At 46.7% G+C, this 14,336-nt stretch overlaps 1 protein-coding gene across 4 annotated transcripts in view; it reads left to right on the top strand.

Annotated features, from left to right (window-relative positions):
• The window catches only part of Wdtc1 (WD and tetratricopeptide repeats 1), a 62,873-nt gene that overhangs the window by 3,076 nt on the left and 45,461 nt on the right, over positions 1 to 14,336 (top strand). For 2 of the 4 annotated variants that reach the window (XM_031378966.1, XM_031378968.1), the window contains exon 1: positions 8,987 to 9,444. The exons of 1 other annotated variant lie outside the window; for it this stretch is intronic. The gene's annotated coding sequence lies outside the window, so the exon portion shown is untranslated. Of the gene's footprint in view, positions 1 to 8,846; positions 8,956 to 8,986; positions 9,445 to 14,336 lie in introns of those variants that run through there. One more of the 4 variants, XM_031378969.1, reaches the window with a different exon arrangement.

Below are 14,336 nucleotides of genomic sequence, written 5' to 3'. Positions count from 1 at the left end.
CTCTGTAGACCAGGCTGGCCTCAAACTCAGGTAATCCACCTGCCTCTGCCTCCCAAGTGCTGGGATTATGGGATTAAAGGTGTGCACCACCACTGCCCAGCTTTTTTTTTTTTTTTTTTGGTTTGTATTTCATTTTTCTTAATGAGCTTGACAAATATGTGGATTCTGCTTGTTCTTTGGGCCTGCAGATGACCTGGCACAGTAAGACCACTTGATCCACGAGATATCAGTCTCTCTCTACTTCCCCAACCTTGACAGTAATCACTGAGACTGCCCGGATTGATAGCTACAGTGTAACTGTGGTAACTTTGTTGTTCTTTTTGTCCTGAAGTGTAGCGAGAATGCCCCTCACTAGGTAGCAAGCTGACACAGGGTAGGTCAAGAGCCCTTTATCTTAAGCAGTAATAGCATCTTAGTGAGACCTTGACTCAAATTAAAATAGAAATGATGTTCTGGAGTTAAGACCACATACTGCTTTTCTGGAAGACCTGAGTTCCTGGCACTCACATTGGGCAGCTCACAACAGTCTCTAACTCTAGCTCCTGGGGCTCTGATGCTCCAGAGGCTCAGACCTCTGTGGGCATTCACACACATGTGGCATACATTCATACAGACACAAATATGAATGTAAATGAAATAAAACAAGTCTTAACATAATAATGAGACCAAAGAGATGGTTCCGTGGGTAAGAGGGACTCTCTTCTAGAGGATATATGTTCTCTCTCTCTCTCTCTCTCTCTTTAAAGATTATTTATTTCATGTATGTGGGTACACTGTGGCTGTCTTCAAACACACCAGAAGAGAGCATTGAACACTCATTTTACAGATGGTTGTGAGCCACGATGTGGTTGCTGGGAATTGAACTCAGGGCCTCTGGAAGAGCAGTCAGTGCTCTTACCTGCTGAGCTACCTCTCCAGTCCAGGATCTATGTTCTATTCCCAGCACCCACATGTGGCATCATCAATACCAGCAGAAACATCTGTAACTCTAGTTGCAGGGGATTTGACACCCTCTTCTGGCCTCCCTTGGGCACCAGCCACATACATGTTGCCCAGACATCGATGCAGACAACACCCATATGCACAAAATGAAAACTAAGGCTAAGGGCATAGCTTAGTGGTAGAGCACTTGATTATATGTACAAAGCTGTGTGTTCAGTTTCTAGCATACTCTCTCCTGCAAGACTCCCTACTTTTTTTTTTTTTCTCCAAGACAGGGTTTCTCTGTGTAGCCCTGACTGTCCTGGAACTCACTCTGTAGACCAGGCTGGCCTCGAACTCAGAAATCCACCTGCCTCTGTCTCCCAAGAGCTGGGATTAAAGGTATGCACCACTACTGCCCAGCCGCAGACCATCCTTTCAATGCTTAAGCCAGAGCAACTTCTGTGGCCATACATGGTTTGCAAAAAAAGGATAGAATTTTTTGCTTGTCACCCACATTGTGAGTTTCCGGTGGCCAATGGCCAGGAAGAGATACTGTTTCATCTTGCTGCAACAGATGCCCTCTGTAGTACCATGAAAAAGAGCCTTCTGGTTTTGCTCCCTCAACCCCTACCTCTCTGTGTTAAGTCACTCATTCCACCTGTCATTCCACCTCTTAATTATCTTCCAGATCTGCCCCTTTACCGGGGGACCATTTGCCCATGTCACTGTATTTGTCTCCCTGTCAGCTGTCCTGCCTCCAGTTTGGCCAATGCTGTTTAGTTTCTCTATAACGTAATCCAAGTGATTGGTCTGTGGCTCAAATAGCCAGAGACAAACTCCACAATCTCAGTGTGGCTTTATAAGATCATTCTCATGTGCCCATAGCCTCATTTTCAACCACACTCTGCCTTGCCTGGTTGGACTAGTTCCCCAAACGCACTCATGATATTTCTTCTCCTGGAAACCTTGCTTCTTCAAATCGCTCTGATCTCAGCTTCGATACTACTTTGTTCAGGAAGTCCTCCCTTAGCTCTTCCACCTCACCAGGCTGATTTAAGAATCCTTAGTAGCTAGGCAGAGGCATGTGGGAGTTCAAGGCCAGCCTTGTCTGTAGAGTGTGTTCTTAGACAGCCTGATCTACATACAAGAGTGTGTTCTAGGACAGCCAGGGCTACACAGAGAGTGTGTTCAGGATAGGCAGGGCTACACAGAGAGTTTGTTCAGAACAGCCAGGGCTACACAGAGAAACCTTGTTTTGGCTGAACGGTGGTGGCACGTCTTTAATCCCAGCACTTGGGAGGCAGAAGCAGGCGGATTTCTGAGTTCGAGGCCAGCCTGGTCTACAGAGTGAGTTCCAGGACAGCCAGGGCTACACAGAGAAACATTGTCTCGAAAACCAAACCAACCAACCAACCAAACAAACCTTGTTTTGAAAAACAAAAACAGGGCTGGAGAGATGGCTCAACAGCTAAGAAGATGCTCTTCCGAAGGTCCTGAGTTCATATCCCAGCAACTACATGGTGGCTCACAACCATCCATGATATCAGATGCCCTCTTCTGGTGCTGTCTGAAGACAGCTACAGTGTACTTATGTATGTATAATAATAAATAAATCTTTGGGCCGGAGCAAGCAGAGTTCCTAAGTTTAATTTACAGCAACCACATGAGAGCTCACAACTATCTGTACAGCCTCAGTGTACTCATATGCATAAAATAAAATAAATAAATAAATCTTTAAAAAAAGAAAAACAAAAACAAACAAAAATCCTTAGCAAGGGCTGGAGAGATGGTTAAACAGGGCACAACAATGGTTCACACTTGGAATCCCAGCTCATGAGAGGCTAAAGCAAGGGAATCACGGGGGCCAGGCTGGAATACACAGTAACTTTCAGACCAGTCTGGGATTCAGAGTGACCCTATGTAAAAATAAACAAAAGGCAGTATGTTGAGTGTGGGGCAGCCGGGAAGTCATAGTCTGTGTGGTTCTTAAGAGCACAAGTCAGGGGAGAGAACCCTGACCCTCCAGCTGACATCACATGTAACTGCTACTCTACATCTGTATAACTATGGAGTAGGTGTTGCTGAAACTGGGACTCAAAGGGAAAAGCTGTTTCAGGTAGCATCACTAGAAGTGATGAAGGTGAGGCTTATGTTCCAATTCCAGTCATCTTGAGTCAGAGGCTGTCTTAGTCAGGGTTTCTATTTCTGCACAAACATCACTACCAAGAAGCAAGTTGGGGAGGAAAGGGTTTATTCTGCTTACTTCCATAGTACTGTTGATCACCACAGGAAGTCAGGACTGGAACTCAAGCAGGTCAGGAAGCAGGAGCTGATGCAGAGGCCATGGAGGGATGTTCCTTACTGGCTTGCTTCCCCTGGCTTGCTCAGCCTGCTCTCTTATAGAACCCAAGACTTCCAGCCCAGGGATGGCACCACCCACAAGGGGCCTCCCCCCTTGATCACTAATTGAGAAAATGCCCCACAGCTGGACCTCATGGAGGCACTTCCCCAACTGAAGCTCCCTTCTCTATGATAACTCTAGCCTGTGTCAAGTTGGCACACAAAACCAGCCAGTACAGAGGCTGACTTCTTTTCATCCCCCAGATTTTCTTGGGTGGCTCTGGCTTTGAGATGGGTCATTAGGAGTAAGAGGCATCAGAAGAAATAATGAGCTGCCATGTGGGTACACCTCCATGCCAGAAGAGGGCATGTTATTTCTTTTTTTTTTTTTTTTAAGATTTATTTATTTTATGTATATGAGTACACGCTGTAGCTGTAAAGATAGTTGTGAACCTTCATCTGGTTGTTGGGAATTGACGTTTAGGACCTCTGCTCACTCCAGTCGGCTCCGCTTGCTCTAGCCCAAAGATTTATTTATTATTATGAATAAGTACACTGTAGCTATCTTCAGATGCACCAGAAGAGGGCATCAGATCTCATTATAGGTGGTTGTGAGCCACCATGTGGTTGTGGGATTTGAACTCAGGACCTTCGGAAGAGCAGTCAGTGCTCTTACCCACTGAGCTATCTCACCAGCCCTTTTATTTTTTGTTTTTGTTTTTGTTTTTGTTTTTTCCAAGACAGGGTTTCTCTGTATAACCCTGGCTGTCCTGGAACTCACTCTGTAGACCAGGTTAGCCTCGAAATCAGAAATCCACCTGTCTCTGCCTCCCAAGTACTGGGATTAAAGGCGTGTGCCACCACTGCCCAGCAGCCTTTTGTATACTTTTAAAATGAAAGTTATGGCTCTACTCAGTGCTGCCACAAAGCCCTGGCTTGTCCTAGAGGAGATGTAGTGTTCATAGTCAACCACTTGGTGGCACTGTGAACGGTGAGCACACTCATTACGCTATTGGAAACTATCAATTAATTACCAGGGATTTCAGACCACGAAGTGTAAACTCTGTTTTTTGTGTTTTGTTTCCTTTTGGGAGGGGGTTTCTTAAGATACGTTCTTTCTCTGAAGACTCATAGCAATTTTCCTGCCCCACCTACTTAAGAGATAGGATTGCTAACATGTGACTCCATACCTGGGCTAAACTCTTTGTTTTATAGAGGAGACATGAGGTCTGGAGAAGTTATCCGCACCTACTTTTGTGATTAGACCAATCCTAAGAGACTCAGATTGTTCTCAGTTTGGTGTATCTACCCATCAATGCCCATTAAAAGAAATACACAAATTCCCTCACCATCCATTCATGGTGCAAGTTTGTTGAAGTCACTGGCATCTTTGAAAGCCTCAGACTTTGTTCACAGAATAAAGGATTTGGCTGTATATTTGAGATGTCACGTCACAAGGGGCTATCTTAATTTAAATTAATTAAAGTTATTTGTAATTTTTTAGAAGATTTATTTATCTATTATATGTAAGTTTACTGTAGCTGTCTTCAGGCACTCCAGAAGAGGGCATCAGATCCCATTACAGATGGTTGTGAGACACTATGTGGTTGCTGGGAATTGAACTCAGGACCTCTGGAAAAGCAGTCAGCACTCTTAACCACTGAGCCCTCTCTCCAGCCCCCAGTTATTTGTAATTTAAAATTCTGTAGCTCAGCAGATAGATGAGAGCAGTAACTACTATACTACCCAGCAAAAGTGCAGGCCATTTCCGGGATTGAGGGATTGTATCTGCATTGAATGGTATTTAAGGTGCTTCCAGCATTATCCTGTGTGTTCCGGGGTCCCATAAGATTGGAGGTGGTGGGGGAGATTAAATGCATGAGACTTTCTATTTCTCAACCTGAGTACCTGAGTTTCTTTTTGTTATACAGTCTCCCGTATCTTAGGCTGACCATAGGCAAGCGTGACTCTAAGCTTTGGTCTTTGTTCTTTGCCTCCTAAGTGCTAGAATTACAGATGTGCACCAGCCCCTCTCTATCCTCTCATTCCCACCAGCTTCCTCTAACAGCACCCTTTCTAGCCCTGTTCTATAGTAAAGGAGTCCTCATCTGTGATTGTCTGGGTTAGTCCTTCTGATGTGTCTAGTATCCTCCCCCGTAGTTCCCAGCTGGAGCCCAGGGCCCCTGAGCTTGCTCAGTACACTAGCACTGATCCGTGCCTTCCCAGTTTGTGCAGATGTTAGAGTTGGAGAGCTACAGGTTTGGGGAGCGACACCACCTCTCCTCTACTTGCATGAAGCGTAGTCCAGGTTGTGCTGATGGTGCTGTAGCTTCTGTCAGTGTCAATCATCAGAACATAAGGCAGCAGCATTGGGTAAGTGGCAGGTGACCATCGGTTTAGCAAGCCAGTGCCAATACGTCCTGTTTTGAGAACAGAAGTAGAAGATGTGGCACACTGTGAAGGGTGAGAACAGTTTACTGTCCTGAGAAGTGGATTCAGTTACAGCTTGCATGGATATTCTGTAATACCAGTCATTTTGTATCATGGCTTTCCTCCTCTAGAAGGTAGCTTTCAAGAAGTAACCTGAGTTTGAACCCCAGAACAGTGTTGAGGTAGAAGAACAGAACTGGTCCTTCTGGTCCTCAAAGGGGTACCATGCTGTTGCCATGAACCCCCATCACATATACTCATGCACACACAAATAATAATAGTAATGGTTTCTTTTTTTTTAAAGTCCACCTTGGGGGCTAGAGAGGTGGTTCAGCAGTTAAGAGCACTGACTGCTCTTCCAGAGATCCTGAGTTCAATTCCCAGCAACCACATGGTGGCTCACAATCATCTGTAATGGGATCTGATGCCCCCTTCTGGTGTGTCTGAAGATAGGTACAGTGCACTCATACATAAAATAAACAAATCTAAAAAAATAAAATAAAAACCCACCATGATGAGGTCTGGGAGCCATATAAATATACATATAAATACTTACTATGTACACCTGATAGCCTAAGTTTGATCCCTAGAACCCACACAAAAAGCCAGATGTGGTAGTGGTACACATTTGTCACACTCCTACTGTGGGAGGGAAGCCAGAGACAGGAGTGTGAGCAGGATGCTAGGATGCTCCTTAGAACAGGTAGAAGAAAAGAACTGACTCCCTAAAGGTTGTTCTCTGACCTCTACTCCCCCCCCCCCATGAAATACATATAGAATTAATTTTAATATATACACAGTTTTCTCCTGGGTCAAGTTAGGGGACTAGCAGAGAGGGTCTCAAACCTAGATTTAGTCTTAAGAGGCCTTGCAACCAGAACTCTTTTTTTTTCAAAGATAGGGTTTCCCTGTGCAGCCTTGGCTGTCCTGTAACTCACTATATAGACCAGGCTGGACTTGAACTCAGAGATCCGCCTGCCTCTGCCTCCTGAGTTCTTAAAGGTAGTGCCACTACCCTGGCAATAGCCAGAAGTCGTAAAAGAGAGAGCATCTAATTTATTATCTCAGATGAAAATTTTTTCTTCTTCACAACAAGGTTTCTCTGTGTAGCCCTGACTGTCCCAGAATTTGCTTTGTAGACCAGGCTGGCCTCAAACTTGAAGGGGGGAAAATATATATATATATATATACATACATACATACATACATATATATATATATACATATATACATATATATATATATAGTGTGTGTGTGTGTGTGTGTATTATGTTAAATATGTGACCAAGCTTGAGGGCTCCAGTGAATACCAGCCAGAAAATAAGCAAGTGACTGTGGATATTATTTCTTCTAGGTCATCCCTTGCCAGCAAGCAATCATTCTGACAGCAGATATATACTGTCACAGAAATACAATCCACCCCTCTTTCTTGTCATTTCTGCAACCTTGTCACCTAGAACAATTCCCTATTAAAATAATGTGGAGGGCTGGAGAGCACTGGTTGCTCTTCAACTACATGGTGGCTCCCAGCCATCTATAATGGGATCTGACGCCCTATTCTAACATGCAGGTATAAAGGAAGATGGCATTTGTAGATATAATAAATGTTTTTTTTTAAATAATGATGACTACTAATGGATTAGAAATATCTAAGTTTTGATGCTAAATTCCACCATTTGTTAGCTGCCTGATTGGGGGAGTGTGGTTTAATCTACTGGAAACACTTACCTCTTGAGAAAGATGTAGGATAACTATTAGCTACTTTGTAGCTTTATTGACCTAGTCACCCTAAGGAAGATTGTAGGCCTAAAGCTAGGACCGGGGATACATGATATCAAGGTCTTCTTCAAGTCTTAATGTCTGTGGGTTTTTTGTTTTGTTTTGTTTTGTTTTGTTTTGTTTTGATACAGGGTTTCATGTTGTAGCCCCAGCTGGGCTGGAACTCACTCCTAGCCTCAGTTAATACAGGATCACTCACCTCTACCTCTACTGGGATTTTAAGTTTGTGCCCAACTGAGTATTCTCTATCTCTGGGTCTCTCTCCCCCCTCCCCGCCCTGCCCCCATACAGCTAAGCAGGAAAGGTCAGGAGGCATGCCCCACAACCTTGCTAGAAGATGAAGACTGACCTGAGTTCACAAGGGTGGGGATCTTCTGCAAAGAGAAAGAAATCAAGTTTGGACTAATTCACACAAGTGATTCGAGCAGAAATGACCAAAGACAAGACACTGATGGGAAGAGAAACTTACGACCAGCACTTTTACGTGCTAAATGTTTGTATCTAGTCCTGAGCGCTTCCTGGTTTCTTTTTCTTTTTTTTCTTTTCTTTTCTTTTTTTTTTCGAGACAGGGTTTCTCTGTGTAGCCCTGGCTGTCCTGGAACTCAATCTGTAGACCAGGCTGGCCTCGGAACTCAGAAATCCGCCTGCCTCTGCCTCCCAAGCGCTGGGATTAAAGGCGTGCGCCACCATTGCCCGGCTTGTTTCCTCTTTTTTCAAACATAGAAACAATTGTATCTATCCAAGAAAGCATGCCCAATACAGTGAAAATAAGAGGGTTATTTCTTGGACGTTGGTATACTGTTTAGCTACCACTCTTAAGTTAACATTTATTTTCTCTGAAGGTGATGGCAATGTTTTTAAGTCAAAGCTCCTGGTCTCTCTACCTTTAAGTTATCGTTAGTGCCACCTTTGTCACCTTGGAACTCCCTTAGAGAGGAGGGTGTCTCCCTCTGAATTGGAGCCTGAAAGTCAGAACAGCAGTTATTCGACTAGTATCAGATCTTGTCTGCCATCAATCTGGGTTCCTACAGCTCCCAGGTCTCTCAACATAGGACTTTTCCTTCAAGTGCCTGAGAGCCGAGCATGGAACGTGTTGCTTCCCCAGCCCCCTAGATCAGGAAGGATCAGGCTGAGGCTTTGCTCTGGGAGGACTCAGGGTCTTAGTCTTAGGTGTCCCCTAATTTACAGCATCAGGGCCAATTTTGATGAGCCCTCAGCCCTTAGAGGGGCTGTACTGGACCCGGGAGAACATGTGGAATTGGGACTCAGAAAAGGTGTAGTGGGATGGGAGGTGCGTCCAGGTAACTAATGGTAACCGGGCGGGGCAAGCCCACGCCGCAGGACCTCCGCGATGCTGAAAAACTACGACTCCCATGATACTCCAGAGCTGAGCCCCGCTTTCCCGCCCGCCCACTGGCTGCCGTTCCCGCGAGCGGTGAAGCCGATTGGCCCCGGCGGAGCGGGGGTCTCCCCCGCTAGCAGGTTAGTGGGCGCCACCGGCAGCAGACGTTGACCGGGCGCGCAGTGGGGGAGCTGGGAGGACTAGAGCCCGCGCTCACTATTCAGGAAACTGCCCGGCGCCATCGCCGTAGCGTAGCCGCGGACAGTGCGGCGCGGGGCCGGCGCGGAGACTGCGTGGCGCAGGCGCAGTGCGGGACTTCGCCTGGGTCCCCAGACAGCTGGAGGAGATAAACAGAAGAGGGAGGGAGGGGAGTGCGTGTGTGAGAGCGCGCGAGGGAGTGTGAGTGTGTGTGAGCGCGGGTGTGAGGCGGTGCGCAGGGGCGGGCGGAGGCGCTGTCCGGCCCCGGCCAGGCGCCGGGCGGGGAGCATGGGAAGAGGCTAAAGCTGCCCGGGTCCCCAGCCCCCTTCCCGGGATCCGCACCCCTGCTCCCGGGAGAGGGGCCGGGCCCCCCGGACCGACATGGGCTCCTGAAGTTGCTCCTCTGCTGGTCCTGGGAAGAGACCTGACAGGTACGGGTCGCAGCCGCCCCATCCCCGCCGCAGATGCCGAGTCCCGGACAGGCTCCGACAGCCCGGGCTCCCGGGCCGCCCGCTCTGGGCCAGCTCCCTGCTGGGGGCCTGAGCTCGACCGCCTCGGGACTCCCGGGGTGTCCCGGGAAGGGGTCAGGCCTCGGCGGTGAGGAAGAGCAGAAAGGGCCGGGAAAGGGAGGCTAAGCAGAAGACTGGCTGGGAGGTCGCGGGGAAGGCTGTAGGAGTCCCGCAGGCTCCACCGGGGCAGAGGCAGAAGTCGTCCTATGTATCACGGGACTTTTATTTACTTATTTATTTTTGCGGAGTTTTTGACATCTGATCTGGCGCTGACCGCACTCAGGAAGAAAGGGGCAGGTGGAAGTTTCAAGAGGTCAGTGACCTGATCTGCTCTTTCCGTGTCTCTGCCTCTCTCGCTCTCTGTTTCTGTCTTCCCCATGCCCCTTTTCTTTCTCTCCTCCTCCTTCCTGTGTGTGTGTGTGTGTGTGTGTGTGTGTGTGTGTGTGTGTGTGTGTGTACAGGCTTCTGGCAGCCGCAGATGCCTTCAGTGGCTCATCCTGGCACCAAACTGAACTTTGCCAAGGTGTTTGCATCATCGACTGTAGCGCTAAATACAAAGGGTCTCTGTTTGGGAGTGGGCTATTAGTACCCACTTCAAAGGGTAAATAAGAATCGTAGAGATAAACTGCAAACCAGCAGGATCTCTTTCTGAAAAGCTTAGTGGAGCGTCCCATTCCCCGCCCCACCCCCAAGCCGGGTGGTTGGAGTTTCTTGGGGACTTATGGTTTGCTCTCCACTGCAGGTGCATTACCAGGACATGGTTTACATGCGATTTATCTTAGTAGTACGGACGATTTATCTTAGCAATCTTAGCAGCTGAATGTGAAGGCTTCTGGTTTTCTTAAATCTCTTGAAGTAATGTGCTGGTGGAGCAACTTGAAAGTTTTGTTCTCAAGTTTGACTTTAGAAGCTGAGTACCATGACTGTAGACTGTAGCTTTTCCTTCCAAGGATGGGGTGGATGATCCTGGTAAAGTGTCAGAGAAGCATTCTTTCCATGTGTGGGTTTTAAAATAAAGTCTCATGTAGCCCAGGCAGGCCTTGAAATCATCATGTAGTTCATGCTGGCTTTTAAACTCTATTTTCCTGCCTCCAAGTCCCAAGTATAGGGATTAAGTGGTATAATGTCATTACCCTTGGCCCAAATGTTCCTTTTTGTTTTGCTTTTTAGAGACAGGGTTTCTCTGTGTAGCCCTGGCTGTCCTTGCATTCACTCTGTAGACCAGGCTGGCCTCAAACTCCGAGATCTGCCTGCCTCTGCCTCCCAAGTGCTGGGATTAAAAGCGTGTGACACCACCGGGCAGTGGTGGTGCACGCCTTTAATCCCAGCACTTGGGAGGCAGAGGCAGGCAGATTTCTGAGTTCGAAGCCAGCCTGGTCTACAGAGTGAGTTCCAGGACAGCCAGCGCTACACAGAGAAACCCTGTCTCAAAAAACCAAAGAAAGAAAAAAAAAAGTATGTGACACCATACCTGACTCCTAGTGTTCCTTTTTAAACAAAGTCTGCTGGATCTCTTGTGAGTTTGAGGCTAGCCTGGTCTACCTAGTGAGACCCATTCTCAAGACCCAAGTATAAATAAATAAGTAAAGTCTGGATCAGTTTTGAGAAGAAAATCATTCTGAGGCAGCAAGTGGTGTCACATCATCTCTGCCTAGGGCACAGGTGTCCTTATTGTCTCCACTTCAGTTGTTAGTGGGCAGGCTCTGCTCATACAGGGAGTGAATACCCCTCGACTATTTCTGGTTTGAATTCTGTATTTCTTTTCTTTAAGAATTAGAATTTGCTGTTGAGTATAATACCCAAGTTTTTGGTTTTTGGGGGGTTTTTTTTGCCTGCATGTATGCATGTCTATATACCACGTGTGTGCTGTGCCCATGGAATCCAAAATAAAGTGACAGGTTCCCTGGAACTGAAGCTGCAGATAGCTGGGAGCTGCCATGTGGGTGCTGGGAATTGACCCCTGTCCTCTGCAAGAGCAGCCAATGCTTTTAATCCAGTCCTCTCCTCCCCCCACCCCCCAAATCTCCTAAAACAGCAGACCAGGGAGTAATTAGCAGGGTTAAATCTAAGGCTAACAGTTGATTTCTTCATTGTTAAGTTGTATTTCCTTTTTCTCCATTTGAGACAAGGTCTTGCAGTACAGTTGAGGCTTGTCTGGAAGTCAAGGCAGATCCTCCTGCCTCAGTCTCCTGAGTGCTGGGGATTACAGGTGTGAGTCAGCATGTCTGGCATAAATAGTTGGGGTTCTTTTCTTTTAGTCTGTTAAATGATTTTTTTAAATTATTTTTATTTTATATGTGTTGGTGGTTTGCCTATATGTATGTTGGTGTGAAGGCATTGGGATCCTGGAGTTGCAGACAGTTGTGAGCTGCCGTGTGGGTGCTGGGAATTTAACTCAGGTCCTCTAGAAGAGCAGCCACCTCTCCAGTGTAGATTTTAAGCATGAACCTTGAGAGAAGGAAAGAGGTGCTTGGGAGAAACATGCCTCAGCACGGCTGTAGGCTTCTCTTGTCTTCTTGTATATCTCCGTTTGGTTTTGGCAGCGCTGGGGATTAAACCCAGCTCCTTGAAGATGCTAGGTAAGAGCTCTACATCACAGAGCTGTGTCACCACTTACTTGTTTTTGTACTTCAGCTTTTTTACATTTAAAAGTGAAACATATTACTCTGTGCGAGAGCACGTGCACACATATATGCCGGTACTGGCACACACAGCACTGCTCGTATGTTCCATTGCATCTGTGAAGTCAAGTGAGACAGTTCTGTCCTTCACCCTGGGCTTCTTAGGCTTGAGCAAGTACTTTTGTTCACTGAGCCACATGGCTGGCCCTTTATAAGTTTTTGAGATAGGCTTTCCATAAGTCGCCCATGCTTGACTTCATAGTCTGTGCAGACCTTGAACCTGTGGTCTCCTAGCCTCAGTTTCGTGAGCAACACTGAAGGTAGAGAGGCCTGCTTCTTGGCCTCAGCAGAGTTACTATTTTCATTGGTACACTGGAGACAGCCTTTTCTGTCATAGTTTGGATTAAACTGCTGGTAAATGTGGACTCTTTTGTCTTTTCCATTTCTTTTGGAGCCCTTGCTTTCAAGTCCTGTCTTTTAAATGGAGTACTGCCTTGGGCATACTTTGGCAGGATAGTTGAACAACAGCCTATATTTCTGTTCTGGACTTCTTTCCTGGAAGTCAGAGAGGGGAAGAGAGAATTAATGACGTAATGCTCATGAGGACAACGTTAAAAACCATTGGCCAACTTTTGGAGTTGTCACAAGTGGCTTCTTTTTTCTTTTAAAGAGGAAAGCTTTATTTTGGCTGCCAGATCCAGGGTGTCAGTCCATGGCTGCTTGGCTCCCTGGTGACAAGAGTAAGTGACAGAGGCAAACAGGAAAAGGAGGTACCAGAACCAGGCATAACCCGCAAAGGCATGTGTGCCTCCAGTGAGCTCTCCAGTTATGCCCCACCTTCCAATGTTCTTCAACCTCCCAAAACAGTGCCCACAGCTAGGGAGGAGGCATTTGATGGGAGCCTGAGGAGGCCAGCCTCAAACTCATGGACACCCGCCTGCCTCTGCCTCCCAAGTGCTGGGATTAAAGGCGTATGCCACCAGTGCCCGACTAAGGGGGGCCCGGCTAAGGATGGGGTGGGGTGGGGTGGCTATAATACTCTACCCTCACAGGTTCAGGCCATTTCAAAATGCAAAGTACATTTGATCCATCTTGAATTCTCCAAACTCTCAACATGGATCAGAAGTCTAAATTTGGACCAGTGAGATGGTTGGCTGGTAGAGGTGCTTGCCTTGCAAGCCTGACCTCCGACCTCAGTCCTCAGGTCTCAGAGCAGAAGTTCCAGAAGTTGCCCTCTGACCTCTATGTGATGTTCCCACTCACATACACATACACCCAATAACAAAAGTAAGACTTAGCTTTTTCCGAAGTTCCAAGGCTCTTCTGAGCCTCAAGGTAGACTTTGAGTCTGGGCCCTTACAGATTGAAGGATAGAGCAGCCATATCGACACACTCAGCATCCCTGTGGGCTTCAGGACACAGGAGAACACAACTGCTGTGCTGGGGGGCTCACGGTGTCGCTCATGGCTGTAGAATTCATGGCCATCTTCCTGTCTTAGTCTCTTCAAGTGCCAGAGCTACAGACATACACCGGCACTCCTAGCAGTGACTGCTCATTAGTTAATATTTTTCTCCCTTTTAAACTGTGTGCTATATGTACAGTTCTGAATTTGAGACAGCTCTGGACAAGTGTAATATAGTGATACTTGGTTTTTCTTTGGGCCAGTGGTTTAATGCCTTATCCTGTCTCTTCTTCCATTCTTACCTTTACAGAGTCTCCATTACATCTCTGGGCTGCTGGTGTAGAAGGCTAGACCCAGAGAACTAGTGAACTGTGCTTGCTTCTTAGCTGTTGTGTCTTAAGAGAATCGCCACCAGAACCCTGAACCTTATTGTTAGATGTAATTCTGATTAACCTACTATGACAGATACACTTTAGTTGGGTGTATCGTAAAAATAGCTGACATATTGATGTGCTTGGTTTAATTAATATTCCTTTTTATCTCCCTTAACCTTTGGGTCTATCTTGTGAGATGAAAATCATTCTCCTTTATTATGCACTTGAAGTCACAATTTGGGTGATGTAAGAAACTTACTGAAGCAGGGCAGGGGTGGTGCATGCCTTAATCCCAGCACTCAGGAAACAGAGGCCAGCCTGGTAAAGTTCTAGGACAGCCTGGTCTACAGAGTTCTACCCAGAGAAACCCTGTCAGGAAGAAAAGAAAGAAACAAAGAAAGAAAGAGAGAGAGAGT

The sequence above is a fragment of the Mastomys coucha genome, unplaced genomic scaffold (assembly GCF_008632895.1).
Source record: "Mastomys coucha isolate ucsf_1 unplaced genomic scaffold, UCSF_Mcou_1 pScaffold18, whole genome shotgun sequence".
Lineage (NCBI taxonomy): Eukaryota > Metazoa > Chordata > Mammalia > Rodentia > Muridae > Mastomys > Mastomys coucha.
Note: the sequence above shows the minus strand (reverse complement) of the source record. Positions and strands in the feature narration are given on the sequence as shown.